Genomic DNA, 18921 nt, shown 5'->3' on the forward strand with positions numbered 1-18921 from the left:
TGTATGAGGGTCATTTTTAGCGCTGTGATTTGTAGTTTTTATCGGTACCATTTTTTATTTATTTTTTGCTTTTTAGATATTTTTTATGGTATTTGAAGTGACCAAAAATGTGCTAATCTGATTAGTGCACTATTACAACTTTTGGGACCCCACTTCTGATTTTGCCCAGGGCCATGCTAAGCCTAAATCCGGCCCTGGATCCAATCCTCCTACACTATGCAAGCAGTGTGTGTGTGTGTGTGTGTATATGTATGTATGTAAATATATATATATATATATATATATATATATATATACATAAACACACACACACGCATGCGCGGAGTGAGTTTGTGCTTTAGGGTGCACACCCTAATGCAGTAGGCTGCGCACGCCTATGCCGAGGAATGGCCTTTGAGGCCCAACTCTTCCAAGACTTATGTCAATTTCATGGCTGCAGAAAAATAAGGACAACTGCTTATCATCCTCAAGGGAATGGGCTCTGTGAAAGAATTAACCAAGTCTTCATCCACATACTGCGAGCAGCATCTGTGTCCAGATACAAAGAGACAAAGAGTGGCCCTGGTTGTTACCAGAACTGTTGGAGATCTATAATAATACCGTACACTGTTCCACCGGGTACACTTCCTTCTATTTGATGATGGTCGACATGGCCAACTACCTAAAGATAGGACGTTTGGACTCCAAGTTCCTTTCAATAATTCTCCACAAGCTTCTGTGGAGTGGGTCTTAGATCACAAGAAAAGGATCCAGGAAGCCAAAGAACCCACAAACTGGACTCCATCTGGGAAACAGAGCCCTATACGGTGACTGCAGTACCCTATCTCGACGCAGATGTGTATGCAATCCAGAAGTCATGGTATGAGCCTCAAATTGTTCACCGTAACCGAGTCAAGTTGTGTTACAAAGAAGATTTGCCAGTGCTACCGCAGCCTTCTTCACTCCCAGTCAAACCTGTGAGGGAGTATGTGCCCGGAGGAGAAATTCAACCGTCCATGGATGATCCCATGTTCCCTCCGGACCGAGCTGTAGTCTTTGGGTTCATACAAGCCTGTGTGCCTGAGCAACCAACACTAGTCACTACACCAGCTCAAGTTCTGTCACAGTTGATGCAGGAGTATACTTCAATTTCCAGATCACATACCTCACCCATGGCAGAACCCCGAATTTCAAGTGTCAGTCCTATCAGTCAAGTATCATAACCTATTTCAGCTACTGAAAGGGAAGAACCTGTCACCTGCCCAGCTGAGTCAAGAGCTCCTGTAGAGATTGCTGTTCCTGAGTCTCAAGAAATGGTGCTGCATAGTTCCCAATGGTCCAGGTAAGGGCAGATACCCGCTAGATACAAAGATTAAAGTACACATAGTTCAGTATAACTAAGTCAAGTATACCTCAGTCACATAAAGTAAAGCTGTATCACTCACATTACACAGTCATATGTCAAATGTGTCTAATGTCATACTGTATGTTCTTGAGTTCGTGCGCAGGATACTTTCCTGGCCAGAAAGTACTCCTGAAACTAACCTAAAGCACGTAGTCAGTAAAAGGTAACGTGAATGTCAAAATGTTATCTGTATTCATTGTCTAGCATAAATATGTCTAGAGTAACAAGTAATAATAGTGTTCTGGGGAGATGTGTTCTATGCCAAGGGACCCCAGTAGCCAAGGCATTGGGCAGAGAGCCTCCGGCAACCCAATCTGCCAATGTGTAATTCATAGTCATAAGTCTAGTCATGTATACAATCTAGTATAGTATCTAGTCATGTACAGTATATCACATGAATAGTCAAAAATGTCATGTTATGTTTAGTTAACAGTTATGCAAGTCAGTAAATGCATAGTCCAGTTGTTATGTGCAAAGTCAAAGGTCCTTACAAGTACAGTAAATGTATATGTACAAGTTATTTAATCCTGTAATAATTAATCCTGTTCAACCACATGTCAGAGTATGTATGGACAATTTATACAAAGACTCTAATGTTATCCATTATTTCACCAGCCTGAAATGGACATTTGAGTACTAAATGCCTCAGGACTGCATCTGGCCCCGCGGCCACTTCGTCACGGATGACTTATGTTAAGTAAGGGGGTTTGTGTTGTCCCAGTACAGGACATGGTCCTGTACTACCCTTAGGCCCTGTCAGGTTAAGTCCCTCAGTGACCTGGGGGCTCCCCTCCAAGGTCTCCCCATGGTTGGTTTTATAAAGGTGTATGTGTCACTTTAATGCCTAGACAGGATCCCTATGTATATATAGGTAGTTTAGAGGACCTGTGGGAGGTCTCCAGGATCTGTGCAAGTCTGTCACATGTTATGTTATGCAGTCACATGATTTGTTGTCACATGTTCTCCCAGAGAGCACCAGCTTAACCTATGACCCACAGCTTGATCAATGGGCTTTAGTCCAGCCCCCACTATATAAAGGGGCAGCCATTACAATTGACTCTCTTGTACCATCAGTCTTTACTGAGACAGCAACCATCAGAGATCTCAGTGCAAGTGATCAGCATCTGGAAGACTCCAAAAGCTAAAGTCATTCCAGTAACTCTGAAGTCTATATCTGCTGTCACTGAAACTAATCAAGTCCTGCATATAGTCAAGTCAAGTTCAATCTCAGGTCAAGTTAATTACAAGTATATTGGTCCAGCAAGCTGCGAGGTCCTTCTTGGTCCTAGCCACCTCTCTGGGAAATCTGGCCTTAGCTGTGAAGATAATTCCATCTGTCTGATACTCAGTAAAGCCTCCGTTTGACCATAACTGGTTTTGAACTCTCATTTCACTTCTAGCAACTGGGATAACAGAGAAGCCAGGCGTGTGGTGTTCCGGAACCCTAAAACCACACAGGCGTCACGAACACTAGGGGTTAACAACATCTTACCCCCAGGGTTAATACCATCTGATCCCACCACTCACACCGCTACACCCATGGCCCCAACATAGTCTGATTTGTGACGTTGCCACATGTTGGAATTTCACCCTCCATATGTTGGACCGACTGTACGAACAGAGAAAAGCCATCACCGATTTATTGATGATCCAAGCAGATAGGAGTACTCCCCTGTGTAACTTCAATGTGAACCAGTGGCAGCTCATACATGACACCTTCCGTTTTCTCAGGCCCTTTGAGGAAGCCACATTATTAATAAGTTGCCAGGATTACGGGATGAACTATGTAATTCCACTGCTTAATTTCTTACAACACATGTTGGAAACGATGGCTGCTGAGGAGGGATAGGGTGGCAGGAGCAGTACCAGCTCCATCAGCAGCAGCCTGAGTCTACAGTCACTGATGAGTAGCTTTCTTCAACTGCATAGTGAAGCAACTCATCAGCAGCAGGTACACCTGGAGCAGGACCTGAACCAGCATGTGGTGGCATACCTTGACATGCCCATGCCAACACACCTTGAAGATCCGCTCGACTTCTGGGCAGCCAAACTTGATTTGTGGACGCAACTAGCAGAGTTTGCCTTGGAAAAGCTGCCCTGCCCGGCCAGTAGTGTGCCATTAGAGCGGGTGTTTAATGCGGCGGGGCCATAGTCACCCCAAGGAGAACTCGTCTCTCCACGAAAAATGTGGAGAGACTGACCTTTGTGAAGATGAATCAGGCATGGATCAGCCAGGATTTCCAACCACCAATGCCTGATGCATCAGAGTAGATTGACCATGGTACCACACCAACACTTCACAAATATGGATAGTGCCAAACAGATTTAAGGCACTGCTCCCCAGTTACAAACATTACTCCAAACTTTCTTCACCCACCTTCCTCACCGGATACTGGTATTGCCACCCACTGCACCACTCTGTATCTGGGTCACTTTCAGGACTCCTGAGGCTGCTGCTGCCACCTTCAGGCTGTCTAATTCAGCCATTATATGGTCTACTCATGCTTCAGCCACCTCCAGGCTGTGCCATTCAGACACTATATGGTCTCCTCATGCTGCCAACACCTCCACGCTGTGTCATTCAGCCACTATATGGTCTCCTCATGCTGCCAACACCTCCACGCTGTGTCATTCAGCCACGATATGGTCTTCTCATCCTGATGCCACCTCCAGGCTCTGTCATTGTGCCACTCTGCGGCAGTGATTCTAATAGCGATGCCTGTAATCTGCATGTCATACTGAATAACAGTATTATTTCACTACCCAAGCACACCCTATATGCGTATTAGAACAAAGCAAAGTGTTCTACACCCCTATTGAGGCCAGAAATAGCAGTTTTTAATATAGATTCGCCGCAAATAAATTCAACCTGAACCAAATTTTTTTCGGGAAATTCAGCGAATCGGCCGAATCGAATTTTTCAAAAGTTCGCTCATCTCTAAAAGTTGAACAGGGTATAAAAGGGGAATGAAATGGTACAGAGTGTTGAGAATGGGAGATTAAACAGCACTGGGAGATTCTACTGTAATATTGTTTTTTATCATGTTTTATAGACAATTACACTCTTAACACTCTGCCTGAGCCTTTTTTCCCAATAGGGGACATCTCTCAATAGGGGATACTTTTTTTTTCCCCCCGTGAGTGTCTGCTATTGGGAGATTCTGCTGTACTTGTTTGTGGCTCTATACTTTTCTAGGAAGTCTAATGCACTGTGTTAATGCTATGTGAATACGGGTAGAAAAACAGACATGGTGCACATCTACAATCTTGTATAATGATCTGTTTGCTTCTCAGCATAATATCAAAAACTAACAGGTTGTTAGTATACATTTTTGATCAAAAAGTACAAGCCCACTCGCCACGTCAAGGCCACCTATCCAGAGTGGGTCCCTAACGTCCCTAGCATAAAATGGCGCAGCACCGGGCGGCGACCACCACCGCCGCGACGCCAATGCCCACAGGGGGGAACAACCCACTGGCAGAGCAGCCCCAATGCCACTCAAACCAGTCTATGGGCCGCACCCCCCCCGCAGACACGGCGCCACGGCAGCAACGGACACCGCACAGCACCACACCAGTGTGAACAGGGATGTAATAGCTCACTTACCATACTCTCCCAGTCAGACTGGGAGGCAGCTAGGAAAGAAATGGCCCATGTGCAGCTAACTACTGCTTATATAGGGTTGGGCTGGGGGGTGGGGAAGAGTGCAGCACAAGTTAAAACAAAGAAAAAGGAGGGGATAGAAATATCAATGTGAATACGGGTAGAAAAACAGACATGGTGCACATCTACAATCTTGTATAATGATCTGTTTGCTTCTCAGCATAATATCAAAAACTAACAGGTTGTTAGTATACATTTTTGATCAAAAAGTACAAGCCCACTCGCCACGTCAAGGCCACCTATCCAGAGTGGGTCCCTAACGTCCCTAGCATAAAATGGCGCAGCACCGGGCGGCGACCACCACCGCCGCGACGCCAATGCCCACAGGGGGGAACAACCCACTGGCAGAGCAGCCCCAATGCCACTCAAACCAGTCTATGGGCCGCACCCCCCCCGCAGACACGGCGCCACGGCAGCAACGGACACCGCACAGCACATAATGCTATGTGATAATGATAATCTACCACATCCCAGGTTCTTTTAAGTCGTGATTTTACTGCATATAGTATTATAGTAGATCCTTTCAATTTACATGTTTGCCTTGCAAAAGTCAATAAAGTGAAATACACACATTTGCTCTATGGCAAGCCTAGCTGCTCTTCATATACAGCTACCTCACAGTGTTTGTTACATAATTACTATACTTTAGGATTATACAGATCCCTCCATCATTAATACGATTAGAAACCAGTGACACTATAGGAAACCAAATCCCTGCAATGAGTCTACGGTCCTATTTGTTTGGCCAATAAAATACATCCAGAATATTATGTTTGCTGTAGGGTAAAAATATAGATGAAAATTATAGATAATAACTAGAGAATTAAAAAAAACTTAATACCCTGTTACAATGGTTGTTTTTCTATAGTGTTACACCCAAATATTATAATCTTATAATCCATTTTAAGTCCCTCCAAATCTGAAGACTCAGTATCTATGAATTAGACAGTAAGCTCGATGGAATGTATTATTATGTGTAAGGCCCTGTGTAAACAAATAGTACAGAATTGGGTACTGTGATGTTACGGGGGATCATTCAGGATCATGTATAGTAATATTGGCCAAACGTTGCGACATCTAATTTTTGGCCATAGAATTGGAAATCATAGGATGTGTTTATTGTTTGCTGCCTTATTATACAAGATTACAACATAGAATGTTCTGTGTGGGATGTGAAGCAAAATATACACAGGAAGGAAAGTCATGTTATCACTTTTGAATTAAAGGGGTATTCCAGGATTTTTTTTATTTGATTATGCTACAGAGGCTGTAAAGTTAGTGTAGTTTATAATATAGTATCTGTATCTGTGTTTAAGTGCTGGTCTATCAATTCTTCTGTGATTTTTGCTCCAATGTTTATTTTTATCAGCATACAAAATGAGTGTCCTCTCAAGGTTTTCCCAGGATGCAGTGCGGTCCGAGACATTACATCACTAGTCAGGTGTTAAAAGGTAGCAAGCCTGTGCTTCATTGGGTGGAGCGACTGCACGATGGGGGTGGCTTCAATTGGTAAGGTGGCTGATGAGTGGAAAGAACTACAAACTTACAAACAAGGGATTCTGGGACTTGTAGTTGGAGGAAGGGAACTCCAACCGGAAATAGCCATTTCACAAAAAGAAAGCAGCAGCTTATGGTGGACTCAAAGCACAGCCATTTAGCCCCAAGACAATCACAGATGCTTCCCTAGTCCATTACTGTCTGGCAGGTACATACTACAATCACCTTATAGTGGATAACCCCTTTAAAGAGGACTCTTCCAAAATAGTTATTTTTGTAAATATTTATATGCTATGTGTCCAAAAGTATTTGGACACCTGCACTCCAAACTGCATATCCTGATTTTGCACTTCTACCAGGCATGCAGGAGTCCGAAGTCTGTGCAAGAGATGGGGTTAAATGTGTTCTGGACAAGTAGGGAAACACCTAGTGGCAGCTTTTTTTAAACACAAATAAAACATAGACAACTTCATTTTTTTTTTTAAACAAAGTACATTGGAAAGATTTTTTTTTTTACCATAAGGAGTGCAATAGCAAAAATAAGTTTTAATGACAGTGCCCATTTAAGCCTGAAAAGTAAAAACAAAACAAAACAGCCCTCTTTAAGCCCTTAAGGACACAGCCCATTTTTACCTTAAGGACCGAGCCCTTTTTTGCAAATCTGACCACTATCACTTTATGCATTAATAACTCTGAAATGCTTTTACCTTTGATTTTGATTCCGAGATAGTTTTTTCGTGACATATTCTACTTTAACATAGTGGTAAATTTCCGTCGATGCTTGCATCATTTCTTACCGAAATTATTATTATTTTTTTTACTTAAACTTTGAAACTCTCTGCTTGTAAAGAAAATGGACATACCAAATAAATTAAATATTGATTAAAATATACAATATGTCTACTTTATGTTGACATCATAAAGTTAAAGGGGTACTCCAGTGAAAATCTTTTTTCTTTTAAATCAACTGGTGCCAGAAAGTTAAACATATTTACAAATTACTTCTATTAAAAAATCTTAATCCTTCCAGTACTTATTAGCTGCTGAATGCTACAGAGGAAATTCCTTTCTTTTTGGAACACTGATGACATCACGAGCACAGTGCTCTCTGCTGACATCTCTGTCCATTTTAGCAACCGTGCATAGCAGATGCATAGCAGATGCATAGGAGATGCATAGGAGATGTATGCTAAAGGCAGCATAGTGGCTTAGTGGTTAGCAGTGCTGCCTTGCAGTGCTGGGGCCTTGGGTTCAAATCCCACTAAGGACAACAATAAATAAATAAACAAAGACTTATTATTATTATAACGTCAGCAGAGAGCACTGTGCTCGTGATGTCATCAGAGAGCATTCCATAAAGAAAAGAATTTCCTTTGTATTATTCAGCAGCTAATAAGTACAAGAAGGATTAAGATTTTTTAATAGAAGTAATTTACAAATCTGTTTAACTTTCCGGAGCCAGTTGATTTAAAAGAAAAAAGGTTTTCACCGGAGTACCCCTTTAACATGTTTTCACGTTTTGAAGACATCAAAGTATAGCATCAATTTTCTACATTTTCACGAAAAATTCTAAATCAGATTTTTTTTCAGGGACCAGTTAAGTTTAAAATGGATTAGGGGGGCCTTTCAGTGAGAAATCCCCCATGAAGTACCCCTTTATAGAAACTGCAACCCCTCAAAGTATTCAAAATGACATTCAGAAAGTTTGTTAAACCCTTTTGGTGTTTCACATGTTCATGTGTTCATGTTCATGTAACCCAATTTTTTTCCTTTTTACAAGGGGTATAAGGAGGAGAAAAAAAACAAAACCTGTAACCCAATTTCTCTCGAGTATGGAAATACCTCAAATGTTGACATAAAGTACACTTGCAACATGGCTAAAGAGGGAAAGAGCTATTGTGGAATTTTGGAGGGTGAATTTTGCTGCCACAGCTTTTGGGGGGCATGTTGCATTTAGGAAGCACCCATGGTGCAAGAACAGCAAAAAACCCTGCACATGGCAACTATTTGGTAAACTACACCCCTCAAGGAACGTAACAAGGGGTACAGTGAGCATTAATACCTCACAAGTGTTTGATTGGTTTGTGTTGAAGTTGGACGTGAAAATGAAAAATTTGATTTTTAACACTAAAATGATGGTGTAATAGGAGTAAATGACCCCAAAATTTTAAGCCCAATTACTCCCGAGTAAGGAAATGCCCCATATGTGGATGCAAAATGCTCTCAGAACAGAAGGCGCACCATTGGGCTTTTGGCGAGACAATTTCGTTGGAATGGTTTTGGGGGGCATGTCATTAAATTGGGACAGGAAAATGAAAAATTAGATTTTTTAACTAAAACTCTGGTGTTACCTCAAATTTTACAACCTCATTTTCACAAGGGGTAATTGGAGAAAAAGTCCCCCAAAATTTGTAACCCCATTTCTTCTTAGGATGGAAATACCCCATATGTGGTTGTAAAATATTCTGTGGGCGCTCTACAGGGCTCAGAAGAGGAGTGCCATTGGACTTTTGGAGAGAAAATTTGGTTGGAATGGAAGTCAGGGCCGTGTGCTTTTACAAAGCCCCCATTCTGCCAGAACAGGGACCCCCCACATGTGACCCTATTTTTGAAACTACACTCCTCGCAGAATTTAACAAGGGGTGCAGTGAGCATTTACACCCACTTACATTTGACAGATCTTTGGAACTGTGGGCTGTGCAAATGAAATATTTTATGTTTAATTTTCACGGCCAACTGTTCAAAAAAATCTATCAGACACCTGTGGGGTGTAAATTCTCACTGCACCCCTTGTTAAATTTTGTGAGGGGTGTCATTTCCAAAATGGGGTCACATGTGGCGGGGTCCATTGTTCTGGCAGCATGGGGGCTTTGTAAATGCACATGGCCTTCAATCCAAGCCAAATTCTCTCTCAAAGGAGAATTTGGCTCTCCTTAGCTTCTGAGCCCTGTAGTGCGCCCGCAGAGCACTTTACATCCACATGTAGGGTATTTTCTTACTCAGAAGAAATGGGGTTCCAAATTTTGGGGGGGATTTTTTTCCTATTACCCTTTGTGAAAATGAAAAATTTGGGGTAACACTAGCATTTTAGAGAAAAAAATCAAAATTTCACGTCCAACTTTAACAAAAATTTGTCAAACACCTGTTGGGTGTAAATGCTTATTGTGCCGCTTGTTACGTTCCTTGAGGGGTGCAGTTTCCAAAATGGGGTCACATGTGCAAATCAACAATTTAGGCCTCAAATGTACATGGTTCTCTCATTCCTGAACCCTGTTGTGCACCTGCAGTAAATTTTAAATATTTCCATACATTAAAATTTATTTTAAAAATTAATTTTGGGGGTCTTTTTTTTCTTTTACCTCTTGTGAAAATGAAAAGTATGGGACAACACCAGCATGTTAGTGTAAAAAAAAAAAAAAAAATTACACTAACATGCTTGTGTAGAACCCAACTTTTCCATTTCATAAGGGATAAAAGGAGAAAAAGCCCCCCAAAATTTGTAACACAACTTCACCTGAGTACAGAAATACCCCATATGTGGCATTAAACTGTTGCCTTGAAATATGACAGGGCTCAGGGGTGAGAAAGCGCCATGTGCATTTGAGACCTAAATTAGGTATTTGCATAGGGGTGGACCCTAATTGAAGGGTTACAATTGCCTCCGCCAGCAAAAATACCGTATGGCAGTGTTTCCCAAACAGGGTGCCTTCAGCTGATGCAAATCTCCCAGCATTTCTGGACAGTCAATGGCTGTCCGGCAATGCTGGAGTTGTTATTTTGCAACAGCTGGAGGCTCCCTTTTGGGAACAGTGCCGTACGAGACGTTTTTCATATTTATTGGAGGGGGACGGACGGACTGTGTAGGGGTATGTGTATATGTAGTGTTTTACTTTTTTATTTTGTGCAGTGTAGTGTAGTGTTTTTAGGGTACATTCACACAGGCGGGGGTTCACAGACTGTGCATGCTGGGAGTTGTAGTTATGCAACAGCTGGATGCACACTGATTGGGAAACATTAAGTTAGGTAACACACTACCGCAGTGTTTCTGCACCAGTGTACCTCTAGCTGTTGCAAAACTACAACTCCCAGCATCCATGGTCTGTCAGTGCATGTTGGGAGTTGTAGTTTTGCCACAGCTGGAGGGATACTGGTTGCAAAACACTGAGTTAGGTAACAAACCCTGGATCCAATTGACCCGGAATCGCAGAAAATCGCCTGTCTCAGGACCCCCCCAGCCATTGGCACGGAATGCCTGCTGAACACTGCTCGGGTACTGGCGGTTAACAGAAACATTCAGGGCGTACAGGTATGCCCTCGATCCGTAAGTCCCAGGACGCAAGGGCCCTGTGTCCTGGATGGGTTAAATGTATAGTGTTCTCTCTTTATTTCACTGTGTAGTGTAGTGTGGGTGTAGTGCTTTTTTTTTTCTTTTACTTCAATAAAGTGGGTGTTTTTTTGCACCTTTTTAGGGGGAGTTTGCGGTCCATGCCACCAGCGACTGTTTTGTGCTGTGTGACTGGACATACCCTGTGTGCAGACTGCCCTGATTGCTGATCAGTGATTTATTACTGATCAGCACTTTTTGGGGATGTAGGCTTGTTTTTTTTTTTTCCCCCACTTTTTTGTGGACATTTGCGGTCCGTGCTACCAGTGACTGTTCTGCACTGTGTGCTCAAATTACAAACACCCCTAGAAAAAGAGCAACACTGATCAGCAAACAGAGCAATCTGCACATGAGGTATGGTCCGGCCACAGAGCGCAAAAAAGTCGATGGTGGCACAGACCGCAAATGGCCCCCCAAAAAAGTGGAAAAAAACCAAACAACAACCCTGCACCACAAAAAAGATAGGAGCAGGCAGAAGCAAGCACTGATGGATCACAGATCAGTGGTCTCCAAACTGTGGCCCCCCAGAGGTTACTAAACTACAACTCCCAGCATGCACAGGCAGCTGTTGGCTGTTCGGGCATGCTGGGAGTTGTAGTTTTGCAACATCTGGAGGGCCGCAGTTTGGATACCACTGACCAGGGCTGCCATCAGAAATTTTGGAGCCCCTTACACAGCTCATGGCCTGCCCCCCACCCCCCTCCCCCCAGAACCCACCCAGTCTCCTAGGGTCCATCCCAACTCTGCCCCCTAGATGCGCCCTCCCCACTGTCCCCAGGACCCATCCCCAAATTTGTTTCTTCTTTTTAGAACTACAAAGACCCTCATCAGTGATTTCAGTAATTAATCATTTTTAGTGTGCTCCTTTTTTCAGCACAATAATGCCCCCCTCTTTACCATCTCCCCATACATATTTCCCCATACAGTTAGTGCCTGCTTTGTGCTGCCCATATTGTCGTAGGCCCATTTGTGCCCCAAGAAGTTTTAGTAGGCCCCTCTGTCAATAGTAGTCCCCATATAGTTTTAGTAGCCAACAACAAGTATTTGCCCAACAGCAAAGGAAGGGTGCCCCAAAAATCAAACAACACATATGCCCATCGGGCATTAATTCCGTTTCTATGTAGTACACTTTTCTGTAAAAATGACACCTTATCTTTATTCTGTAGTCCCATACGATTAATATGATACCCAATTTATATAGGTTTTATTTTACTGCTTTAAAAAATATGAGGGAGATTTATCAAAACCTGGGTAGAGGAAGAATGGTTGCTATGGGCAACTGGTCAACTTTTCCTCTGCACAGGTTTTAATAAATCTCCTCCTATGATTTTTAGTACAAAAATTAGCATGCTTAAAATTGTCCTCTTCTGACTCCTATAACTTATTTATTTTCGTATACTGGGATGTATGAGGTCTAATTTTTTTGCTCCGTGATCTGTAATTTTTATCGGTACCATTTTTATTTTGATGAGACTTTGTCATCACTTTTTATTAACTTCTTATGGTATATGAAGTGGGCAAAAATACACAATTCTGAACTTAGGACATTTATACACACAGCGATATCAACTAATGTTTATTTTATTTATATCATTTTATTAGAAAAAGGGGAAAGGAGGGGGATTCAGACTTTTATTAGGGAAGGAGCTTATCACGTTTAATACCTTTTTTTTTCTTTTTTCAAACACATTTTTTTTTCACAATTTTTTTGTATGATATGATTGCATATACTGAACAGTGCTGTGCCAAAGGAGCCTGCTATAGCACAGCACTGATCAGTGTTATTGATGCTCCATAATTTACTGCATGCAGACGCTGTAATCAACTTTGATTGCAGCGTCTAAAGGGTTAATGCTGGACATCTGCCCAGTCAGCAATGTCCGGCACTAGCCATGGGTCCTAGCTGTTAATAGCAGCCAGGACCCACCAGTTTTGGAGCACATTCAGCTCCTAAGTGTGCTTCAAACTGCAGAAACACGGCGTCTCTAAGGGGTTATGCATTATAAGCTATATTTAAGTTGGTCGTGTTGTTTCACATTGTTTGGGTAAGTCCCTCTGTTAATAGTTGTCCCCATTATGGAGACAACTATTAACACAGGGGCCTACCCAAACTATATTGGGGTAACTATTAAAAGAGGGGGCTACCCAATGGGGGCCCATATAGTTTGGTTAGGCCCATCTGTTAAAAGTTGCCCCCATAAAGTTGTTATAGGCCCCTCACAGAAGGGGCCTATAACTATATGGGAGCAACTTTTGGCAAAGAGGGGCCTACAAGAACTAAATGGGGGCAACTTGCCCTATATAGTTGTTGTAGGCCCCTCTCTGCTGCTAACTGTTGCCCCCATATAGCTGTAGGCCTCAGCTCTTGCCCCCTGGACTACAGGCCCCAGAAAATTATAGTTCTGCCCCGTCCCCAGTCATATTTATTTATTTATTTGCACTTAACCTCTGTCCCGTCCGCTCTCCTCCTCAGGGAAGGCTTTTCTGTTGTTGCGCTGCTCCCCTCTCCTACAGCTGGCAGACCGCTGCTCCGAGTCCCTTAGCGCTGACCTCCTTTCTTCTTCCTCCGCCACGGCACTACAGAGGTGACATGGTGTCAGGGCCAGTGGCAGCGTACAGAGTGCAGCAACGTACCTCCCGGCGGCCACTGCTGTTTTAAAGATGCAGCGGCCGCTGGCTTCAGAGGCATGTGCTGTGCTGCAGCAGCACCGCTACAGTGTGTGACAGTCTGTTACTGACTGACTGACTGACTGTACAGAGTACAGTCAGTCAGTCAGTGTATAATGTGTTGGCCCCCGCGGTCAGCGAGTGAAAGTCACTCACTGACATTGAAGAAAAAAAATATTAGTAAATAAATTACCAGAACCGTCTGGGCCCCCTGGGATTCTGGGCCCCTTACAGGGGTATTGGTTGTACCCCCCTGATGGCGGCCCTGCCACTGACTTAGACCCCCCACAGCAGTACAAGGTGCTGCAAAAAAATAAAAATGTGTCACTTAGCCCAGTGGTCTCAGATGTTGCAAAACTACAAATCCCAGCATGCCCTGACATGACAGCCGACAGCTGTTTGGGCATGCTGGGAGTTGTAGTTTAGCAACATAAGGAGGCCCACAGTTTGCAGAAATCCCTGCATGGTGACAATCAGCTGTCCAAGACATCTGATCAAGAAGATCGGAGCTGTGAAAGGCAATTTTTTCAACTGGCTTTGCTGTGATTGGTCAAAACATGTGGTGTGATAGTTGTTGTAAGCAAGTTATATAAGGTAAGCAAGTTATATAAGTGAAAAGATTGCTGGTATTGGTTTGTGACATTTGGAGAAAAGTCGCACATGATAAATTTAGAACCACCGCAAAATCAATTTAGGGCAAGAAGTCTCATAAAAAGTCTGAAAACCATCAATGCGCCAAATGTGCTCCTTTATTGCACACAAAAGATGTGTAAACTGTTTAATAAATGATTCCCTTGTCTTTATGGACCTTGCTATGTGCACAGAAGCACAGGTTTACTGACACAGGAAAGGGTCTTCTGCAAACTCTTGTCCCAATGATGGAGGCATATATCTGTCAACATGGCTTGGTATGCTGCAGCATTAAAGTTATGTTCACATCCAATATCAAATATCTGTGAGTCTGAAATAAAGAAAACAGAAAGAGGTGCGCTCCTAGTGAACTACTGTGACTTTCAGGGGTGCAGTGTGCAGTGTATTGCACCTTACCATGTGGTGTTGTGCTGAGAGAACAACATCTTTGCAGGCATATAGACTCGCTCGGAGTTCGTAGATCCAGTGGGGTGGGTGCCTCAGCGTCCTTGACAGTGACTTCCAGGTAACGGTATGATATAGAGGAAAGCAAAAAAAAGGTAAAAATGGACGTCCTGGATGGCCCAATAATTAACTTTGCCAAAGTGTAATAAAGAAACTGGCGATTTTATTAGTTAAAATGCAACTTAATTGTTTCGAACCTGGACCGGGTTCTTTGTGATACAGTAGGTGTTACAGACATAGAGCGCGCCAACTTAAATGTACGGACATTCAAATGCTGTCGGGTCATCGAGTGACAAGTAAAACGTAAAACATGATTCATTCATGGTAAAAAGTAATAAAGAATTCCATTAAAACCATTGTATATAAGAAAGTATTAGATAAAAGATTAGATGAAAGAATGGAGGTAATTTATTGGGAATACTAATAGTTTCATGATCGATCTTTTCTGTAGCGCTGGAGATCCCTAATTGGGAGCCCACTTTGTTGCGCATAGTTTCTCCATAGTTCTCTGAAACAAATTCACTATAATAGAGATCCGCATCTGCAGATTGGCAATTTGCAGCGCTGCCAAGCCCTGACGGTGAGCCCACTATGCTGCGTATAATATCGTAGTGAATTCACTATGATGGGGATCGGCATCAGATTATGATTTTCCTATGATGGAGATCGACATCAGGTTATTCCATATATCGCAGATTATTTCCATCCTAAGAATGGGTTTTGTACCCGTATTTTGAAGCGCTGGAGACACCCATATCGGAGCCCACTTCACATCACATGATTTCCCAGGGACTAGGCAGAACAGTACACATTTCATTAGATTGACATAGTGTGTATAGTGTGTTACTATGTGTTACTAAGTATCAGTGTCCCTTGGAACAACTGTAGTTTTCCAGTGTTGTTTGATATAGGTCCGAGATGACTCGGCAGCATTTGAATGTCTGTTCATTTAAGTTGGCGCGGTCTATGTCTGTAACACCTACTGCCTGACGAAGAACCCGGTCAGGGTTCGAAACATCTAACTTGCATTTTAACTAATAAAATCGCCAGTTTGTTTATTACACTTTGGCAAGTCAAATATCTGTGAGTGGCATACATATGTGAACCTTTAGGATTAGCAAATATTTTGAAGGTGAAATTGGAGTCAGGTGTTTTCAATCAATAGAAAACCATTCATGTGTTTTATTTAACCGAAGGGCGTATGGGTACGCCATGGCATCCTGGTACTTAAAGACTAGGGGCGTACCTCTATGCCCTGGTCCCGTTACCAGTATTTAAAGCACCCTGGTCCCAAATGCTATCAGCATCACAGGTCGGGCCGATGCCTGACATTAGCCCTTTAGACACAGTGATCAAAGTGGATTGCGGCATCTAAAATGAAAGTAAAAGTTTTTTGAGTAGTAAAATAAAATTTAAAAAAACGACATAAATTGGATATCCTTGTAACCGTATGGACCTACAGTACAGAATAAAGATATGGTGTCATTTTTATCGAAAAGCGCACTGCATAGAAATGGAGTCCGCCAAAAGTTACAAAATTGCATTTTTATTTTTTATTTTACCACATAAATACGTTTTTCTTTTGTTTCGCCGCAGAATATGTGATGTCATTACAAAGTATGTGTCTGGCCTTAAACAGTGAATAGAACTCGCTCTCTGCCTCTGTTTGAAACAGGGAGAGCGGGTGATATTCACTGCCTATGGCCAGACAGCACTTCCTGAGTTTGGTCTCTCAAGGTCTGTGCTTTTGAGCAGATGGAATGCGGTCTGGACCAGAAGGGAGACCCTAGTGACATGAAAAGGCATTTTATTTTTTTATTTTTTTTTACAGCGAGTAAATTACAAATCTTATTTATTTTACCTGCTGTATCATACAAATCTTATTTACAAATCTTATTTATTTTACCCGCTGTATCATGACCCAAAAAATTATTTTAATGACAGTGCCCATTAAAGGCCCAAATTAAGGGATTAAAGTACCCCTCGAAGGCCACACTTGGTCCAGTCTTTCAGGGGTTAATACACTGTAATTATAGAGACTATAAGGCAGATGAAAAGCACAAGGATAGCGTGTGTATTGTTTCCCACATCTAAACTCTTTTGGACTCCTCCCCTGTAACAAACTGGACATTTGCTTCTTTCGTACACATTCTGTCAAAGATTGTAAATAATGAAAACAGTGTTGATACTCCTATGGCTATACAAGAAAAATAATCGCAATTCGCATTGCTGGAAGCTGTACATTAACATGTTACATAACATTCCATTAGTGGTTAGCATGAACTGGCTATGCTAACTGGACCTGCATAACTTGTCATGTCATGTATAGGACTCATAAGTTACAAGGTAGACCAGCTTTTTCCGACCGGTGTGCCTCCAGCTGTTGCAAAACTACAACTCCCAGCATGCCCGGACAGCCAAAGGCTGTCCGGGCATGCTGGGAGTTGTAGTTTTGCAGCAGCTGGAGGCATACTGGTTGGGAAACACTGAAGTAGATTTTGCTGGTTCGGGTCTACAAAGAAGTTGAACACCTTAGCAGGGGCTCTCCCCTCAATGTGCACCAGGCAGAATGTAAAGTAACACCCTCCATTGCTGCGTTTGCAAGTATACTAGTTATAGTTGTACACATGTCAAAATGAGGGGTGTCAATGACATGGAGCCGAAGGGGGTGATGAAGGTCACATGAGTCACAGCAGATCGTTGCCCAAGGCAAACCCTGCAGAGGCTCATCCAATCTTTTATGAGTCAGTCTATTGCACACACAAAATACCTATTAGTCAACTAATAAGAAACTAATAAAGGGTTAATGGTGGACATGGGCGTGATTGCTAATCCTTACCATAAGTGGCGGGTTCACGCTCATGTCCGCCATTAGCCCTGTAGACACAGACCCGCAATCGAACCGCAATAAATCGCGCACAGCTCCAGCGCTCTCTTCATAGTCTGCGCCAATAACCAGGGCACAGCAACTTACATGTACATTGCATGTGCTAGGGGTTAAATGTAAGTGCCTGTGCAGTGTAGTCAGGCACTACAACCTGGTCCACAATTTTAACTGAAACAACCATGATGACCGATGGTCGTGTTGTTGCAACCCTATAAAGATTTAGAAATTTTTTTTTTATTATTATTATTTGCCAAAAAATAATATTCATATTTCAATTATTATGTAATAATTGAGGGGTTTTTTTCCGCATACAGGGCTATATGGGGCTTATTTTTGGCGCCGTGGTCTTTAGTTTTTATCCGAACCATTTTTGTTTTGATCAGACTTTTTGATTGCATTTTATTCGTTTTTTATGGTAAGTGAAGTGACCAAAAATTCACAATTTTGGACTTTGGTATTTTTTTTACTTGTACGCCATCAACCATGCAGTTTAGCTAACCTTATATTTTAATAGTGTGAACATTTACACACGCAGCGATACCACATATGTTTATTTTCCTTTTTTTATTACATCATTTTATTTAAAAAATGGGAAAAGGAGGGTGATTTAAACTTTTAATAAGGAAGGGGTTTATTCACTTTAATTATTTTTTTTTTCACTTTTTTGATTGCAAATACTGATCAATGCTATCCCAGTATTCTCGGCACCCTTCTGCTCTAGCCTGCTGAGAAGGCTTGGAGCAGCAGTTCACTGAAAGGACGACGTGGAGGCAGGTGAGTACCCTCCCGTCGTCCAGTCAGCTGATCGGGACCCGCAATTTCACCACAGATGTCCCGATCAGCTCCACTGAGCTAACCGGCACAATAAAAGGGGTACTTCGCCCCTAGACATCTTATCCTCTATCCAAAGAATAGGGGATAAGATGTCAGATCGCAGGGGTCCCGCTGCTGGGGACCCTGGGGATCGCTGCTGCAGCACCCCGCTATCATTACTGCACAGAGCAAGATCGCTCTGCACGTAATGACGGGCAATACAGGGGCTGGAGCATCGTTACGTCACGGCTCCGCCCCTCGTGACATCACTGCCCGCCCCCGTCAATACAAGTCTATGGGAGGGGGCGTGGCGGTCGTCACACCCCCTGCCATAGACTTGCATTAAGGGGACGGGCCGTGATGTCATGAGGGGCGGAGCCATGACATCACAATGCTCCGGCCCCTGTATCGCCCGTCATTACGCACAGAGCGAATTCGCTCTGTGCAGTAATGATGGCGGGGTGCCGCAGCGGCGATCCCCAGGGTCCCCAGCAGCGGGACCGCGGCGATCTAACGTCTTATCCCCTATC

This window comes from Hyla sarda, chromosome 3, assembly GCF_029499605.1.
Source record: "Hyla sarda isolate aHylSar1 chromosome 3, aHylSar1.hap1, whole genome shotgun sequence".
Classification (NCBI taxonomy): Eukaryota; Metazoa; Chordata; class Amphibia; order Anura; family Hylidae; genus Hyla; species Hyla sarda.